The sequence below is a fragment of the Battus philenor genome, unplaced genomic scaffold (assembly GCF_028537555.1).
Source record: "Battus philenor isolate CCGP_79_NKW_IND1 unplaced genomic scaffold, ilBatPhil1.0.hap1 SCAF_10, whole genome shotgun sequence".
NCBI classification, from domain to species: domain Eukaryota; kingdom Metazoa; phylum Arthropoda; class Insecta; order Lepidoptera; family Papilionidae; genus Battus; species Battus philenor.
The window spans coordinates 9,538,556-9,558,103 of record NW_027181662.1 but is presented as its reverse complement, the minus strand read 5'-3'; positions in this window follow the sequence as shown (position 1 = coordinate 9,558,103).

Sequence of the window (19,548 nt, the reverse complement as noted above, 5' to 3'; positions counted from 1 at the left end):
AATTTTCACGTGTTTAATGTACAATTAAGCTGTAACGTAATTTTAGTTTCCGCCAATTTGTTCACATAAATGACAACATGATGTCATATAAAAAGTATAGTATATTCGAAATTTAAAATTATTTTTAAACGGGCAGGTTCTAAAAATTTCCAGTGTCATCAACGTATAAATCATGTTGTTTATTGTTTTTCTTAATCAATCAATAAGAAAGCATTATAAAGTATTGTCATGCAATCTTTTAGTACGCAAAGGTAATTTATACGATGTTAAGTGATTTACTCGTTAGTAGTCTTACAGATAGTATTACACAAAGAGAACGACTTAATGATGTTTAAGGAAACGGATTAGATGACGGAGCTCCTATTTCTTTATTTATACATACAATTTAACTTTAATTTTTTTGTAAAAGAAGTTTAGTAACTAGCATCATTAATAACTTCTTTTACTGGAAAATAAATAGGTTAACTATTTTAATAACAAAACTGTGTAATAATTTGAATCATGGTTTTTATCCCACTGATGCTACTTGATATTATAATACAATTCTGAAGATGTTATTTTAATACGATTACGTGTTTATAGCACTCCAAACAACCGAAAATGTAATTGTGACCTGGATGTTAATTGTTAACATTTATAGATACGATATGTATTACTACGATTGATATCCCTTGCAGGTATTAATGGTTATGTGTCCAAATACTATAATATGCTATAGTTATCATTCAGTGCAAGTGTTAAATGTTTGTAAAAATAAAACTACCTTTTCCAATGAAAGAAGTTTCTGTTAGTAGAAGAGAAAATATTCCTGTCAGTGTATAAATAATTGGGCATCAATTAAAATCATTTATCTACCAACAAGGGTAATGTATGGAGGAGGCAAAAGTATGTGCAATGGCAAAAAGCAGTAAACATTCTACTCGTTAATGATGACGCTGTCCAATAAAGCTATTTTTAAGCTGACGACCAAGCAGTTTCTGCTTCTAAAATAAACTTATTTCTATGATAGCAGTTAAGCTTGACATACAACAAATTTTTTTCTAATCTATATGGTTAGCAAGCATTTTACTATATAAAGTATGCAAATAATTGTTCTCTACGCAACGCAGAGCTAAACTATCACACTATCACTAGGTTGCGGAAGCGGCTCTATCGCTGACCTCGAGGTTTTATTGCATCTGGACGTAAAGGACGTGCGTACTGTAAACACGTGTTTTAATCAAGCCTGTTGCTTCGCTTCCGTTTGCCGCGGTCGGTGCGCTTAGCAAAGAAAAACTTTGCATGCGTTTTATTACGACGGATGCGAAATAGCCTTGGGGTTTAATTTTGTAGCCCGGTCGCAATGTCCTTTGGTAAACATTAAAAATACTTCGATATAGAACTAAATATAGATATAGACAATATTCTGTGTATTGTCTATTATTCTATAATAAACAGTGTCCATTATTATTATTATTTCTGATTGATTACAGGTGTTAAAGCTTTACAGGAGTAGATGTATAGGTCATTTGCTGCCGATGAAAGTATTGACAGCCAGAAGTCAATCGTTTCAGAAATAATAAATAACGTGAGGAAAAAAAAAACCTTTTCCGATATTCGGATTACCACATATTAAACTTAATTATTATTAACTGATTAATAATTAATAATGTCCTGATATTATATTAAGAAAAAGTGTACACTGACACAGGACGATATACGTTGTTAGTGAAGCTGGCGGTGTCCACAATGAGATACATCTGTTAAATAATTCAAAAGAAGCATCAACCAGACAATTACACAAAGTCCAAGATAATTAATTTTGTGCAATCATACTAATCATTTTATACACCCGTTCATAAAATAGGTCAAAACTTAAACATTTTCATAAATTATCTTCTTGCATGGCAACATGCGTTTGGAAACTAAGAAATTACCTAAACATTCACGTTAAAACATTAAATTTGTGTTAAAATTAATGGCACTATTTTTTTTTTCAAATTCTAGTGTATTATACAGACACACTGCCAAGAAAAGTGTCCAAGCTACAACCAATTGTCATAAATATATATATTTTCATTCAGAGCGATTAGATTTTCTTTAAACCTAAAAATCAAAATTAAGTGTTAATAGCATAAAAGTAAAATCGGAAAATATATTAACATGAATCTTTTGTTAAGTAGCTCTAAAGCGATTTTCAAGACCAGATCGTTGTATTCGTGAGAGAGAGAGAGGATTAACATAAATGGTGATCTTCGTTACGGTGACTGCGTATATGGCTTTGTAATATGATTACTTAAAAGAATTTATTTAGTTTCTTTTTTTTTGGTTTCTGATTTATCATTTTCCAATAGCGGCATGTTTGCTTATTTATACGTCAATATGATGAAGTAGAGTATCTGCAAAAAACAATCGGTGAATGTTGAAAATTACTAAATGTCCTGTTATATGTAATTTTGCATAGATTTTGCGTAAATACGGTCGAGAGACATTAATTCACTAACGGCCAAGTATAATTTTCTTTTAGACAGAACTAAATATTCCTCAAATTCTTTTGCGATACATGAATACATAGCGAGTATTGGTGCGCAGATTTCGTTATTTGTTGAATAGAACATGAATATCTCTACCGGACAACATTTCCGCTGCGATAATCGAGGAACAAATTTTATCGTGCCTTCGGGCAACGGGAGTGGCCTAAGGCGGGTAGTGGTTCATTGGATTAAAGCCCGCTGTACAGGGAAATTATCAAACGAAACGCACCGACTACCCAGCGGCCCGTGAGAGTCTCTACATTAATAGTTTTTGTTGCCCCAACTTGCGCGTTTCGTTATGAAAGGTAAAGTTTGGAAAATTTTTCTTTGTGTGAAATGCTTAGAAACATCTTTGTACTCTTTTGTGATAATTTTTAAAATAATATTTTTTATCGAATTAATTGAACAAGGGTTTCTTTTTTGTCATAATCATGATATTTTCAGCCAAACATCTGTTTTTATTGTTTAATGCCATGCCTACAGATATTGCAACCTTTTTTTTCGATTAAAAAACTTTTGCACAAAAACACAAATTCAATTTATTTCACAGTACAGATTTCCAATCGCACCTAACGTTAATTTGTTTGTACAAATTTAGTCGTGCCCACAAAACGATTCGATTAAAATTTATCCATCTATTTCATTCAGCCAACTGATTAAAATACTTATAAAGTTTACAGTATTAAAATAATACTCGATAATTAATTTATTTGCGTCACAATGACCTTAAATTTGAATTAATTCGTCATAACGAAACTAATAATTATTCATAAAAAGATGCAATAAACATGAGACGTGATCCAAAATTTGGGACAAAATTTATGCTTACTAAAGTTACTCAGATGGTTTTGTTTTGCTTATTGTGATTAAAGAACGTTAGCTTAATTTTTGAAGTTGTTTGTAATAATTCGGATATCATTTATGCCCTAAACAGAAATACAATTTTTGTAGAAAATAAAACGTCGTTAAATAATTAAACGCTGCCAGTTTGGAATAGACAAGTTTTTTACTCAAACTCAATGATAAGACGAGTAAAATTTTCGAATGATGTTACAGCTATATTTGCGTGTCATTGTTAGGCAGTAAAAAGAGAGAGCGCGCTATTACCGACTAAACGTAGTTTCGAATAACGCTATTTCAGTTAAATTATTTTAGCAAAATGAGACATATTTTTAAACATTCGTATAAATGTTTTGAATACTGGAAGCTTATAGTACATAAAAAATTAAAGTAGGCGTGAACTTATAAAAATTTGTTTGTTTATCAAAGTGGTCCATAATAATAACAAATATTTTTGTTGCATCTTGTTAAACTAACTCAGGAGTCTTTTCCGCGGTATTCCATGGTGTTTTTGTTTTATTATTTAAATTAAAGTTGCGAGGTGCGTGTTCGCGACTGTAAGAAGAATGACACAACAATTCCTCTGACATAGTCTCTAGTCTAAGTACTCAATTGGTCGTTTAGAGCATTGTTCTAATGAAAGAAGACTTAACTTTCTTCTTAACTCTTTCTAAATAACGGGCAAAGAAATGCTGTAGATGTGGTCTGCTGTTAGTTTTCTAGTTAGTTAGAGAAAATATTTGTTGCATAATAGTCTGTCTGACCAAAGAATGAGGTGATAAAGTTTTTTTCTACGCTTCTTCAGATATTGATTTTTTTAAAGGATTTATTTTACTCGCCAAAAAAAAAATAGGGAGATAGTCTTTTTATTTAAGGATTATTAAAAAGATCAAAGTGTCATCAATTATAACAATATCACATAAAGCATTTGCGGCATCATCATTGAATTTTATTATAATTTTACTGCATCAATTAATACGACGGCATTTTGAAACTTAGTCAAAAAATGAGGATTTATTAGAAACCTACCTAACGGTTAACTGATTGTGTGAAATATTTAGAATTTTACTCCTTACCAATGTCTAAGCCTGCTCGTATTTGCTGGTAGGCAACTCTGTAATGTGTCACACAACAAGTTAGATTTAGTAATCGGTGTTGAAGGTCGTAACGCAGAGCATCAGTTAGATTACTACAACCACATTAGAACTCGCAAAATTAGTTGTAAACATAAGCACGAAATGGAGTTTCATCAACTGAAGCTAATTCAATGTCTACAGCGACTTTGTTGCTAATTGAGATCGCAATAAAAATTGTAAAAAATCTTTTTAAAACTTTTCACGCGTTTCGATAATGACGCTGAAACGTAATTTTAAAGTTGCCGCCAATTCATTACAATGAAAGGATTGATGTACGAGAACAAAACAGAAAAGAGTTCTTTATTTGAAGTTTGTAATATTGTTGTTAAACTAATCAGTTCGAATAATTTTCAGTTTCGCCAAAGACTTTTCTTTAAAAACTGAAAAATAGCGATCTTAACATTTCTGTACGATTCGTTGATCTTTAGTCTATTTTAAAAACATACTTTTATTATTCTATAAGTTCTATAAAAAAAGTCGCCTAAATAAATATAGTATTTATATAAATCATGAGTTAGAAAATCAAGAAAATAATTTCTAAAAATCCTTCTAGATTTATAAAGAACAAGCAACTAATACGAAAAATATTAGTTAGCCTAAACATTAACGGTGTGATAAGTGATAAGATTCCGAACTCTTTTCAAAAGTTAGATACAGTGGATTGCCGAAAGTAAATTAAAATGCCTTTAGATTGAAAGGAGTCAAAAGTAAATAAATATAAGATTTTGCTTGTTTTATTTGAACTTTATTGTACCAATATTCACATTGACTAGTTTATATAGAACAATGGATTTATTACACGTTGATTATCTAGCCCGACGCGTACGAAATATTGAATACAGTTGTTAATGTGCAAACAGAAATGATTGTAACAGAGACTAGTACGTGCGTTATGAGGTTTGATTAGTGCTGTAAAATAATACGATACTTTAGTTTTTGGTTAAAACAAAAATATGAATATTTATCGCGATAATAAACAACTTATCTCTATCTTCTTTTTAATGTTAATTTTATTATACATATGCTAATTGTTACATAATGATGTCATTAGATCAAAATATACTAAAAACATTCGTTAAACCTGTTTCATAAATGTTCTAATGCATCTGCATTCTTATCCGATGTAAGGCATAAAATATTTATGCTGAGAACACTTGAAATATTTAATAAGTGATTAAAGTTGCTAACATAAAATTAAAATATTATATATTATAGTCAATGGTGGTAAGTAACTGACACAGTTCGTCCGACAAACCGTCAAGCTGTAAATGGTCCCAGGTGCGTAGTTCTGAATAAATTGTATTCGTCGGACAAATATTTAAACTTATCTCGTTGGTTAGAAATATTAGTGCTAAGAATGATTTTACAGGACGAAATATCAGTCTACGTTAAACATTTGTACGGGCCAGACGTGTTCTCTAGCTCGCCTTATTGGTCATAGGGCCAAAAATTAAAACAACGGAAACAATAGCTGTAAATTTTATTACTAAGATTCGTAAAAAATCGAGTATGTAATTCAAATATCATCGAAAAAGCCGATTTTTGATTATATTAACAGAAAAATAATTGTAAAGTAACTATAAATTTCTTTACAATTGTTGACGGCTTCTCGGCCAAAATCTAGGGGACACCTCCGCATAAGAAGAAAGCAAGCTTGGAATTCTGACAGTATATATTTACAAGGGTTCATAAATTTTCCTAATACAAAAGTTTCATACATCTCCATTGTGTAATAAACGTTATATTATATTGTTTCATGTTGTGTCACTGAAATTGCAAACAATTAAAAATAATAATGTAGCGCGACACGGACTCATCGTTGAAAGCTTTAATCGGTCCATCATTAGCAGGTATTTAGCCTTTCCCCGATTGCGGTATTCAGTCAATTTGTCGAATGAATTTCCATTCGCGTCCATCGCTCGCTCCATATGTGACGTATTAATTATTTATGAAATTAATAGCAATGGTAAAAACAAAATTCTGATCCGGCAAAGCGCTGCGTCCGCGATCTTTATTAGATTATGCGGTCCGTGAGTGTGTTCGACGGTTTCATGAATTTGTTATCGTGTATTCAGCAAAGAGACGGTAACATACAACGATACGTCTACATAGGTTGTTGCTGACATAATAACTGAAAAATGTGTTGATTCAAACTTGTACATAGTTAGTGGTTTTTATATTGATGTAATTTTTTTTCATAAAGATCATAGACTCTTAACGTCATATACGTTAAGAGTCTATGATCTCTTAACGTATATGGTACCTCAAAACTAAAAGAAAAAAAAATTAGTCTTTGCAGTGGTTTTCACCCTACATAATGTAGGGGAATTTGAAACGGATTGTAAGTCGAAGTAAAAGTGGGCAGGCTAAATAGCACGCAGAATAAATGACCGCTGGAGCCTAAAGTTTCTGAAAATAGACGTCCATAAAATTGACAGACGACATTGCTAGGATCGTCGGAAGACGCTCTTAAAATCTATCCCTTAAAATATTCCTAAATCTGGCAGTAAACGTCATACGGCTGCAAATATGACGACGGTACTTTCAGTGTAGTGATGATTAGAAGGATATAAAAGTTATACTGAAAGAAAACCAAGGCTGAGATATAAATTTGCAAAACGATATCATTTACTTTATATTTGCGGGAAATTGTATTTAAACTTTATAGAACTTTTTATAATTATTAGCCGTCAATTGCAGCCCTGAAAAATATTTCCGCAACACGGGAAGTTTTTTTAGTATAAAATAAACATAAAACTGAGGGCGCACAACAGTATCAGAGTAGCTAATCCAACTTCATACGAGTGCTAAAAACGGTAAAACAATGGGCTAACTTATAATAGTGTGTCGATGAAATTGGCAGCTAATTTCTTCCAGCAAAGCAACACAGTGCATTGTGACAGCTTTTTCTTTTAACCAGAAACATTGTTCCTTTACCTACCGGTGACATATTTAAAGCAACTGACGTAAAATGTTCAGGATAATTCGAGGATTCGAAGTATTATGTTCTGTTAAAAAGTTAGCGTAATATAATTGTTTATTAAAGTAATAACAAACAATAAATATTTTATAGTAGTCCACAGATAAATTTATAACTTAACCATATAATTTGATTCCGTCTGTAAAGTGTACCACAACGAGGAAAGGAGAATATCATAAAGCTACCATATTAAAAGTATTCGCAAAGGTAGGTGTATTATAATTTCAGTCGTATATCGTAGACGGCGTGAAATGTGCGGGCTCACAGTACTTAGCCGCGTCCGTCTGGGTAGCAATAAAACTTATTGTCAAATATTATGTATATATTATGAACCTCAAGAGTATTCTGACGGTAGCGGAATATAGTTGACGCCTACTGGTCATCAATTACAATAAATTTCGGTATTATTTTCAAAAAATAGATTTTGAATATTTCATATTTTTTCACGCATTCCTTGTAACAACAATTGGACCTTTTTTGACAGTACGAAAGCAATGTGTTTTTGTAAATGCTGAAAATTTTTTTTTGTCATTTAAAAAAAAAAATAATCTTAAAGAGACTGATGAATGAAATATGCAACCATTTTATTATTATTACCATTTTAAGCTATGGTAAGTGGTGGTAAATTAAACATTTATATGAAGATTTGATACTTCTTGTAATGAAGATTAAACAGTTAACCTTAGTTGGAGAGTAAAACGACATGATTAAATTCTAAATTATGTCACACGGTAATATTGAAAAAATATATTGTTTTTTCCTGACCTCGCCTTAATGATACGTAGTAATATTATGTATTACTTAATACATATGTTACTACTGAAAAACTTCAAATTCAGTGATAAACTTTAATAAAAATATTGTCATTACAATGATGCGTCGCGTTTATGAGAAATAACGTGGCTGTTTATTGACAGGGTTGTAGGAGTTGAGTAAACATATTAGTATACGTGGATAAGTCCTAGGCAAACGGACGCAGGCGTGCGTGATCGCTCGCTGGTCCGCGGGATATCCGTAGCCCGCTGTCCATTGCATAACCATCTGCCTGCGTATTTGGCGCAAGGACCAACGTGTTTGTGTATTACTTACTGACCTACCAACGGTGGCGATCATTTGTTATCGCTGCATATTAATTAATATTAATACTAAGAAATATCAATGTTTACCCAAAAGGCGGTAGTAGATATGTAAGGTTTACGTTAGGTTTCTTGATTTATATCATTCATGTCATCCAGAACTAGATTAAGTACATATTAATAAGTTTAACCTTTTGCCATGTGTATACTTCTTTATCATTAATTGATTTATACTTAATAATGTCAGGGTCAACGAAAGCATACAACATTATAGCGTGGTTTCTTACTTGTGGAATCATTGGCAAGCCTATAGTTACTAAATGAGCCGTGAATCTATGCATGGGATTTCACTATAAGATTGAATAAAGAATGAGGAGAGCCCTAGATAAATGAAAGTATCCGATATAGCCAAGCGGATTAACAAGTTGAGGTGGCTGTCGGCAGGTCACGCAGCTCACAGAACGGAGGACCCTAAAGTTTAAGAATAGAGATAACGATCTGGCAAGCGCAGTATAGGTAGGTGTAGTGACATGTAGAGAGACGACCTTGTCAACGAAGACGCTAGATGGAGGTTGGTTTCAACCGGTCTTATTAAATGTAGGATAACTGTTTGATATATCCAAAAAAAGTATTGTTCACAATTTATAAGCTGTAAACAATACTCTTGTAAATATCACTTTATTGGAGGTATGGCAGACAATTATCATAGATCGCGCGGTAAATATATTTAAAAAAATACATGTTCATCGCCGCCGTAACCGTGTTGTCACTAGAACAAACGACGCTTGCGAGCTTAGACGTCATGTGCGATGCTCGGCGCTAGAACTGCTTGTCGCCTGTGCACATGGCTCTGCGCTCTGCACCCGACCTCTCTTCACAGCAACTCCGCTAGATGGCGCACAGTAACACGGGTGCCACATTGAAAATCTATGTGAAGGCTTATGTGCAGCAATGAACTTCCCACGGCTAAAATTATTAAAAAAAATACTATGTCGTCAGTAACATTTTAATAAACGAAACGAGACAATTTTTGTAAAATAATATCCTTGTCGACCATGAAGGATTTAAAAAACACCACTGTAACGATAATCTTAAGAAAGCTTAAATCTACAAATCGTGGTAACAGCCGACGCACATAAAAATGCACGTGTTTACGGACCCAGCCAGCCAATATCCAGTGGACTGATTGCTTCTTTACTGTTACACGATAAAAATTTTATTAGTTGGTCGTAAAATGTACCGACGACTCGCGAGACCCAGTAGCCAATATATTTTAAACTGCCACGAGACTTAAAAGTGTAGACGTTAAAGAGCTTAGTTTGCGTTACGTTTAATGCCGTACACGCGATGATTATCATAAAAATGAAAAATTCCATATAACAGAAAAATTTCGAAATAGCCCTTTATTATAGACATGTCCAACCAACACCCGAGAAAGAAAATAGCTCTTGAAACGTACTGAAATTATGAGTGACTAATTATAACACCGATTAGCTAGTTAAAGTGACAGTGGCAGGCCACGAAGCGCGCAGAACAAATGACCGCTGAAGCCCTAAGGTTTTGAGGCAAGCTTAGCCTAGAACCTATCCACAAGGTGGACACATAACCTTGTTAAGGCTGTCAGAAAACGCTGGATGCAGTCCGCTTTGTACCGGTCTTTTGGAAAATTGATGGAGAAATTGTTTCTAAATGTTTTATTAAATATTCATATAATGTTATTATGGTTGTTTTAGAATGATTTTATTATTTCTATACGAAATGTATGAATACTTAAATCTACAATATTACAAAAAGGTTTGTCACCCGTTATTACATAAAAATACTTATTAATTGAACTTTCACAACTGACGTTAACTTTAAACATGGGATAGAGTCAAGTTGGTAATAACGAAGTTTATAATCTGGCCACTACTTTGTATAAGCATCATAAGTAGTTTAAGCTGTGTCTGTTTCATTAAAGGTATTAACAATGTGTTTAATACAAAAATAACTTGTTTATTTTGAATTTTTCTAGTGCGAATTTTCCTTCATATTTTTCGGTTAAGACTATTCGGTTGTCATTGTATGCTAAGTCTATGATAAGTTCCTATAACGGTTGAGTTCATACTATTGATTAAATCAAATCAATCGTTTTGTTTTTAAAAATATTTAGTTTCGTATTTGGTATTAACCAAAATAAAATGTATATCGCGGGGGAAATGAGTATTTTGATCCAATATTTATTAGGAGTCGCAGATATTCAATTTAGTTGTGGTATGCTTTAATCGTTTTAAAAGAATCGTACCGAAACGTTTATTTGCCTTCATATTTAGACTGAGCCTCGAATGCACGCGGCACCAAAAAGGACGTAAAGTTTTTCGTAATACTTTATGAATATGAATCGCAGAAGCTCACACAAAAAATTGTGCGCCCGGTTGCGCAAACCGTCGAACTGTTCAAATCGTTTAGTAAACACTGGACATGCAGTACAAGAGGTACAGCGATTTTAATCGATTGGAAACGGAACAAAGTGAAAATGTACACCTCAATTATTCCAACGGCCGCGAATGTACAATAACTATTCGTCCACATGGAGTCGCCGATGAATTAAGTACAGTTGTTTTGAAACTTTTTAAAATGTATTTTAATCATTTCCTTTGCTAGAAGCTGTATAATTTTTCTTCAAGTTTTTGTCAACTTTTCTTCTAATATTATACATAATAATGATATAGGTACTTGAATCGTTGAATAAATAACTCCGATTAATAGGCTTTTGAATATAAATTTCGGTTGTCTCCCCTGCAAAAACACTGAAAAACTGTCTGTGAAATAGATAAGTTAAAAAGATTAAGTGTCTTTTATAATCAGTAAAAGTAAGGAAATAAGCAATTAATGACAAACAACGTATTCATCACATATTGATAAAGTTTTCCGTAAAAATTATTTGAAATCTATGGCAAGGGCGTACATTTTATTACTTGTATATTTATATTGCGAATATTCTTTTTCTATATAAGGGTTAGTTTCTATTGAAATGTATTGGTGTGCACAGAATATTATAATAACAGGATTCACGACACAATCTTAAATAATAAAAGTAGACGGAAGAAGTAATTAAACTGCTCCATTGTTAATATCAAAGTCCATTATTGAGTGAGTCTCATAGAAGAACTCAATAAAACATAAAGCTTTGGTTTGTGTCGCTGCAAACCGAGTCGTCTCCAATAAAATACAAATAGAGTCGATTGAAATGCAGGACGAACCGGGCTGTTTACTTGATGCCGTTGCCGTCCAAGGCAGCGCTAACCAAGATTGCTTTTTTCAGTTTCCGTTTACTTGTAAAATGTTTTCGCGAAAATAAATTTGTTTAATAATTTCAAACTAATAAACAAGTATAAACGATGCATTTGAAATATTTAATTTTTTGAGAATAATTTTTAAACCGTAATACGCAAAGAGGTCGTTGTACGTGTTAATTTAATAAGGTTAATGCTATATCTAATTTAAGAATTCACTCCTAATTAATGCTTTAATTAACTGGCGTGAGAAGAGTTGATAAGAAACACGTTGATTAGAGTAATAACGTTTGTTCAGTTTTTAACTTAACACTTGTCCGCTGCCATGAGTGCAATAGTGTGTAAGTTTTTTTTTTATTTTTACACAATATTTAATGTTCCTGTGGGATTATTAATAACTACCACCTTTTTTCAGGTTCATTTTTAGCTTTCTTTATATTAAAAAGCTTTGCATGGCACACCCAAGAAACCTCTGAAATATTAACAGGATTGATTGATAAATTGCGCGGTAACTATTTAAAAGAAAATATGAAATACAATAATAAAGATAATGATGCGTCAAAACCGTTAAATGATTCCAATATTATTTACTTCAAATTGATTCCGAACGAATCATATCATTTGAATTTTCCACCAAACGAATCTTCAAAGGGTGTAAATATTTCATCCCTCGAAGATATACATCGTGAAAATAAAATAATAAAACATTCAAATATGTTAGATAACAATAACACAGAAGATGACAACGAAATAGAAAATTTGAAAAGTCTTCTACAAAAATTTGTCAATCCAGACGTTCAAACAAGAAAGGATGTAAGGTTTGCTAACCATGCGGAAGCAGCCAGCGAGGAGAATTTAGAAAACATTTCTCAATTTGATAGTGTTTTGAACAATAACATTTTACTTGATTTGCTGCTTAACAAAATAACACCTGCGCTACGCACTGAAAAAAAGTTTGAAGAAGTATTGATCAATCTTTTAAAGTCTCAGGTTAAAGACTTAACCGGTTTTGATTTTCATGATATACAGCAGCTATTGAAAGAAATATTTGAAATGAAGTCAAACCAAATGAACGACGGTGAGAACGAAGCTCCTGATAATTTTATCCCCTATAGTAGACGTACTGCTAATGAAATGCTGTTAACTGAACCTATCAATAATATTAACGGTGTAATAACAAATCCTGCAATAATAGCACTCGGAGAACCAAAAACAACGTCAAAAACTGCCTCTAATTATAACGGTTATCCGTTAACATGGTGTGGCAATTGCAAAAGTTTGCGACTTGCTAAACCTTTTTTAACTCCTTTAAGTATCCCTACATTGTTGCTTAGTCCGATGAAAAGTATAACCTTATATTAACGAGTTTTTCTATTAATTTGGGTCCACCTTTATATATATATTCTTCTGTTTTATTTTGCTGCTGTGTTGTTTTTTTTTCCTGTATTATAATGTTTTTAATGTATATTTAATGTGATAACATCGTCCTTTCAGCCATAGAACATTCTCCGTTTATTTCAATATTGACGGGTTTGAAACGACATACCCAGCATCTTCCGACGACTTTAAAATAGTGGTCTGACCATCTTTTGGGTTCACGTCCTGCGCTTTAGTAATATCATATATATTGTTGACTAGCTATTACTACATTATTATAAATTCATAAGAATTTATAATAATGTAGTATTATAAATTCTTATGAATTTATAATAATGTAGTAAAAAAAATTTATAATAATAAGTTTTCAAAAAATGCTGGATGTGGACCTTTTTTGACTGGTCACACGTCTGAAATGATGATAATGAAGCGATTAAATGAATACGAAAGAAAATATGTTGCGAAATAATACACTTATTAATATTATGATTATAGCCACGTATATTATAGTGATAGCTTGATTTTGGAACATCATTAAAAATTTAATAATTAATGCATTAAATTCAGTAACATTTAGTGGCAGCTAGTTAGCAAGTTTGAAATCTGAAACACAAGGATGCCATCCGCAATGCGAAGTCTAACTAGTGAGCATTGAGTAAATACGATCAGACCGAAGTCCAAACTACGATCAAAGATCTAGTTAGCCGTCGGTATGGCTCATCTTCATTGACACGTTTGACGTTCACGAATCATTGCTAAACAGTTGGATATATAGATTGTGACGTTATTTTTAAGATTTGTTCATAGATTTGTTATTACTATGTCTATGTACATTAAGAAGACTATATATCAATATAAGCGATGAACTACCGTATTAAATGTTTCTTTAAAATTACCATAACCTTTAAAACTATGCTCTTTACAAAATAGACTATTTGTTTAATCTTCAGAAGATGTTTAAATATTATTATACAAAATATAAATGGCGTTTATTCGAAGTGAAAAAATTAGAAGTAATTGATGTTTTGCTCATTATTATGTAATAATGCAAATTCATGTCTGTCGTAAACACGTTTTCCAGTAGACACTGTAAATATGTTAAGAGAGTAGAGACATAAATATTATGAAACAAGACAATTTTTACTTTTTACCAACATTAACACATTTTATTTGTTATATCGAATTAAAATTCCCATAATGTGTTTTCGACGACATAATGGGTATAAAATATTTAAAATAAATTTTAAATTTATTAATAAATAATTTTCGAATACATAAAAAATATTAAATTTGTACAACGATTTACTAAAGATCCCAAGTACGGCTAAAAAATAATAAAAAAAAATTTCATTTCTTCAAAAAATATTCGTTTTTATACAACATGCCATCCTCTGTATAAGTTTACAAGTTATGAATTATCAATATACTACAGGTTAGAGAGTATATTTAAAATAGGACATAGTTAATCGAAACCCACATATAAAGAATTGACTTTAAAAGAGAAATGTCAGTGGATGTAGAATATTAAATGCATGCTTTGTATATAAAAATAAATATATTAGTTGTTAGGTCTGTGCAAAATGTATACGCATAATTTAAAAAGGAAATGCATCTGCATAATTAAATGTTACGTACATTGCGCGACATCTCATATCACCGGCATCAGGTAACGGAAATTTCCTAGTTTCCGCATTTCTCGCTTTTGAAAAATTTTCATCGCAAAGTGCACAATAGGCGCATTATAACAAGACAACTTCACACTCGCGCGGGAGTAATCCTTAAGCGTTCATTTTCACGGCACACGCTAATCTCTGTGTGAGCTTTCAATACCGTTTCGCATATAGAAAAGTTTCGCTGAAAATGTTTCAAACTTCTCATCGGGCATACGTCGGGTGAAGTTGCCGTGTTAATACATTTTCCTCTTTGTATCAAAACTTGATGTTTATTAAATATCTCCAGCAAATAAGATACGTTTTCCTGTTTTGGTTACCTTTTTTTATTTACACTACTCAATTAAAATTAGCGTGAAACCTTAAATATTATAATTTTAAACCCCAATGAATATATGTTTAACAAATAAATACATGTTTTCATTATTTTTCATACTATTTGTACTTGAATATAATGTAATTATATTTATTTGGTTTATTTTAAAAAAGGTTATTTATTCCAAACAATAACTATTTGAATTTTTTATAATACATTTATTTAGTTGTTTTAAAAAAAATTAAAAGTACAGCACTTTGCAACCGAGTTGTATACATAGGAATAACATTAAGAAACATATAAGCTCCATTGTAGATTAAAATTATATAACAAAGAAACCAATTGTTAGAAATATTTCATAAAAGCGTGGTAAATTAATAGTAGAATCCTTTTAAACCCCACAGCAAAACAAAGTAAATAGATCTTGCGTAGTTTTAAGAAACTTATTCAAATCCAATTTATTTTCCATTTCCTCACTTCATGAAAACTTAAATATGCTCGCCAGGTAAACCACTCTGAAAGCAATCCTTTGATCGCGCTTATCTCTTTATGCAAATTTCTATCACATATTTTGATACCCCATAGTCTTTTCAAAGTTATCTCGTTTAAAAATTATCATTATAACTTTATTAGATCAAAAAATATTATACAGTATTGTGGGGAAAAAATTACTGCTTTTGAAAGATTACGTAGAATATTAATGAACACCACACATATCAACAACAAAAATGAACAACAGGTGAATAACAAACAACAAAACGCTTGTAAACAGTGATAAACTTAAATATTTCCAAGCAGAAATAAGTTGAGAAGACACAAACGACAAGTCGTCACCGCCTCTAGCTGGTTCAACCGGAAGCGGCCAAGAGCTTCATATAACAAACTATATGTTCGCGGTGTGGATATAATAAGATAAAAACTCATAGATCCGGCCTTGTAACTTTTTCACTCTACTTACCCTGTGATCTATTCTTCTTTGCTGGCCTTGTATCTTCTTCCTTTCTACTATGTTATTATTGCGAGTTATTGAAGTTACCCTTATTTTTATTGCAGGGTATTTAACGAACTAAAGTATTTATCAGAAGAAGGAAAGATGTATAAAAATTAAATGCTGGTTTAATATGGACGCTATATTCCACATTATCTGTAGAAAATTTGCTATTAAATATCTTTATCTCGTTGATTTTAACGTAAGAAGCGGCATTTTGGTTTTTTGAATTTTCGGAAAAAAAATACGATTTTGTCCAGTTAACTTTAAAATTTTCGCTTTTTATTTGTAGACATTGCTTTGGATATTACTGATAAAACCCGAGACAATTAGTTAAAGGTTAGTTCAAGGTACATATTTGGTGTTAGTTTTTTTATTACCACTGATTACTTCATTTCGCATGATCTTAATTCCCGCAAGTAAATGACAATGATTAATATTTTAGATTTTTACCTTTTAAAGATTCATGATTTTGTAATCTTTTAGAGATCATTGCCTCTTTGTTTTAATTTTTTATTAGATTCACAACACTGCAATGTGTGGGCAGTGTATCTATTATAATAAAAAGTTACATAGAGAAGTGGGTTCAACTAGCAAGACAAATAATATAATAAAACGTAGAATCAATATTTTCATACAGATGTTTTCGAAACAATAACGATACATTATCTTTTAGTATTTAAAATTGTTTCCTGAAACTTTTTTTGGGCTTTATTTTCCAATATCACTCAGCTGGGCAAGTGTTCGAAAGCAAACATTGATCAAGGATCTTTGGCCCAAGCTTTCATTAGATTTATCGTTATTATAAAGTTATAAGAATATTTAAAAACATGTGATAATCATGGAATTCCTATTTAATTGGCTACGTTAGTCAATTTTTAACCCAGTTGGTTTTTAAGAGCTATCGGAGATTCTCGAAGAGAACTAACTAGCTTGTAAAAATATAGAAAGAAAGACAGGTCACCGCCGGGTATAGTTTGCAAATTTTTAACACGAATATCCTAATAGGGAAACTTTATTTTAATGTAATTAATTTGATTTTTTATATCTTTCATCCAAAAAATATCGAGGTTAAATGTCGGTTTGATCATTCTATTGGATAAATAAATAAATCTAATACAACAACTCGCTATTCTACCTAATGAATCTTTGTTTCACCTCATCGCATAGGCATAGGCTTCATCGAAAGATATCTATGGAGGGATATACCATAATCGCCACGGTTAGCATGCGGGTTGGCGGTCGCGGTGTGGTAAAATAGTACGCCGGGGATGTTACAGCTCATCCTCTAGAAATTATATGTGAGCAGTAGTAATTCTATATGATTAATGCACCAAATGCAAATAATTTAAGATTGTATCGAACCCGTGACCTACGATCACAAGTTTCAGTCCTCTTCCATTATGCAACCACTACTCGCTTACATGAATATTGTATTTTAAAGATCATCTTTCATTCTTATTATGGAAGAGTAATTATTAAGCTCAAGAGAATAAAGATTCTTCCTTACTTAAATAACTAAGACAGTTAAATTGTGTGTTTATCATTACAATTAGAACTATGATTTTTACTAGTTGTTTGATTTAAATTTAACTATGATTGTTATCTTTAATAACTGACCCAAAGAACATATTCCTTTGAAAACCAAAGGAGAGTATGCGAAAGAGGCTTTCATCTTTTAACGAGAACACATGCATCGTGCACGAGACCTTATGATACGCTTGTTTTACACGAGTTTGAAACGAGCTACTTACGAGCAGTCTACGCGGGTGTAAGGAAAGAATTAGTACGGGTTTATGTTTGTGGTTTCTAAACTATTCCCGCGAAATATTTCGAAGTTTTAATGTTCTTCTTTCCCGACAACAGAAGAATGCCGATGTCTATAAACAGGAAAGCGGTACTATAATTTTCAAATTAACTAACATAACCGTATTAACTGTTGAAACAACGCTGTTGAGTATAGTAAATTACTTTTTTTTATTAGTTTCTTTAATAAATTGCATAGTTTCAGTTTTAAATTTATACTTTTAACTTAATCATTAGTTTTACGTGGGCTAGATCTAGATATCGGATTTGAATGATAAAAAAAATCGTTTGTTTTGACGACATTAATATTAACATTAGTGTTGGTATTGCTCGTGTGAAGTGACAGTGGGTGGTATTCATCGCTCGAGCAACCGTTGGCCCTTAGGAGCCTGGTTCTCGTGCGACGATCATAAGCAGAACGTGGGCAGGGCCCCTTCTAGACAGACCGACGACATAGTTAAGTTCGTGGAAAGTCGCTAAATGCCGGCAGCGCAAGACCTGCTATCATGCCGATTATCGGGGAAGGCCTATTATGCCTAGCAGTGGGCGTCTATTAGCTGAAAATGAATGAGTAAGTAACAGGCCAGCGCAGTGCGCAGAACAGTTGGCCGTTGGAATCATAACGCAGTGTAAGACATCTGCCCACAAGACCTTGTTAAAGTCGTTACCGGACTTATTGATCTGTGGGAGAGGCCTGTGTCTAGCAGTCCATGGTTGACATGGGACCATAGCAGCCGTAGGATTGTCATTACCGTATTACAAATTTCGTTTCGCTGTGCCACAATTCATTACAAGTAAACTAAATTTTAGTTTTAGCTATTTTATATTCTTTTTATTTAGACATGTAGCCATTCTATGAAGAGGCTCCTCTTTCGAAAATTGCACTAAGTGCATTCTATTAATCATCGCTCGTGAGCAGCTAGTTTTTATTGCTTATAATTTTTTTAAGGGAAGTGAGAAAAGTTAAGTGCTATAGAAATGACGTTAAAATTCATTGTAATAAATATATTTTTCTTTTCTTACACGTTCACTCAGGCTTGTTATATAAAAAAGGTCCATACTAACCTTTATAAATAAAAAATAAGGACAAATGTGTTGTTAGGCGAATAATTTAAGAACGTATCGATCCGATAATTTTTTTTGTTAAGGGATGGGAAGAGTTTTTCCGGACAAAAATGGTCAAATTATGTTGAGAATAGCTATAATAACACGTTACTTCTTCCATACAAACGTCAGAGTAAATTAAAGCACCTATCCAATCCCTAGCAGTCAAACAATTGAAGTCAAGTAAAAGCTAACAAGCGTGTTACAATGTAATCGTTGTGTACAATTATGATATAATTCTATTATACAGGATTATATAATTCAATTAATATATTATCATTGTACACAATACTCGTTGTTTTTTTATTAAGATGTTCAATCAAAAAATAAAATGCCCACTCTGAAATACTTTAAATACGATATTGCAATTAACATATAACAGTACGAAGTCTATTTAGACATGGAGTATTTAAATAAATGTCGCTATGGTTCTATATAAAGATACTTTAATACAGCATTTCTTAAGA